Genomic DNA, 1,140 nt, shown 5'->3' on the forward strand with positions numbered 1-1,140 from the left:
ATGTTTACTCTTTCCTTATGGATCGGTTGTAAATCATGTATGGATGTTTACCCCTTCCTATTTTATGGATCGGTTGTAAATCATGTATGGTTGTTTACCCCTTCCTATTTTATGGATCGGTTGTAAATCATGTATACATGGATGTTTACTCTTTCCTTATGGATAGGTTGTAAATCATGTATGGATGTTTACTCCTTCCTTATGGATCGGTTATAAATCATGTATGGATGTTTACTCCTTCCTTATGGATCGGTTGTAAATCATGTATGGTTGTTTACCCCTTCCTATTTTATGGATCGGTTGTAAATCATGTATGGATGTTTACTCCTTCCTTATGGATCGGTTGTAAGGTATGTACTAAATGTTGGCTAGGTATTTTATCCTTCCCCATTTGTTGGTATGTACTAAATGTTGGCTAGGTATTCCTTCCTCATTTGTAGGTATGTTCTATATGTAAATGTTGGCTAGGTATTCCTTCCTCATTTGTAGGTATGTTCTATATGTAAATGTTGGCTAGGTATTCCTTCCTCATTTGTAGGTATGTTCTATATGTAAATGTTGGCTAGGTATTCCTTCCTCATTTGTAGGTATGTTCTATATGTAAATGTTGGCTAGGTATTCCTTCCTCATTTGTAGGTATGTTCTATATGTAAATGTTGGCTAGGTATTCCTTCCTCATTTGTTGGTATGTACTAAATGTTGGCTAAGCGTAATTACCTTCAATTGTTGGTATTTACCTTATTTACTCAATGCTGGCTAGGTTTTAGGCCTGTCGTACAGTAAGAGCGTAGTCGCGCGATGCCCCCTGAAAATCCAAACCTATAAACATGATGTAAACCTCTCACACTAGAGTTTCGCGACATAGGACTCCTGAAGTCTGAAGTGTGAGACCCGTTTCACATTAGACGCGTAGACGAACGACTGAGTAGCGCGTAGTCGGCTGCTAATCCAAACCTATGAAAATGATAGAGCCCCTCTATAGACTCTCTATCATTTTTATAGGTTTGGTTTTGCAGCCGACTGCGCGCTACCCAAAGTCACGTGTCTAATATGAGACAGGCCTGAATGGTCTTTATCATTTCCATAGATTTGGATTTTCAGGGGGTATCACACGACTACGCCCTACGAAAAGTCGCGTCA

At 39.1% G+C, this 1,140-nt stretch overlaps 1 long non-coding RNA gene across 1 annotated transcript in view; it reads left to right on the forward strand.

The window, feature by feature from the left end:
• LOC113473584 overlaps positions 1-1,136 on the forward strand; it is a 10,463-nt gene extending 9,327 nt beyond the window's left edge. The window contains exon 3 of the long non-coding RNA XR_003395521.1: positions 351-1,136. This is a non-coding gene — a long non-coding RNA (uncharacterized LOC113473584). The remainder of the gene's footprint in view (positions 1-350) is intronic.
• Positions 1,137-1,140: the final 4 nt, after the last annotated feature.

Source organism: Diaphorina citri, unplaced genomic scaffold (genome assembly GCF_000475195.1).
Source record: "Diaphorina citri unplaced genomic scaffold, Diaci psyllid genome assembly version 1.1 scaffold45158, whole genome shotgun sequence".
NCBI classification, from domain to species: Eukaryota; Metazoa; Arthropoda; class Insecta; order Hemiptera; family Psyllidae; genus Diaphorina; species Diaphorina citri.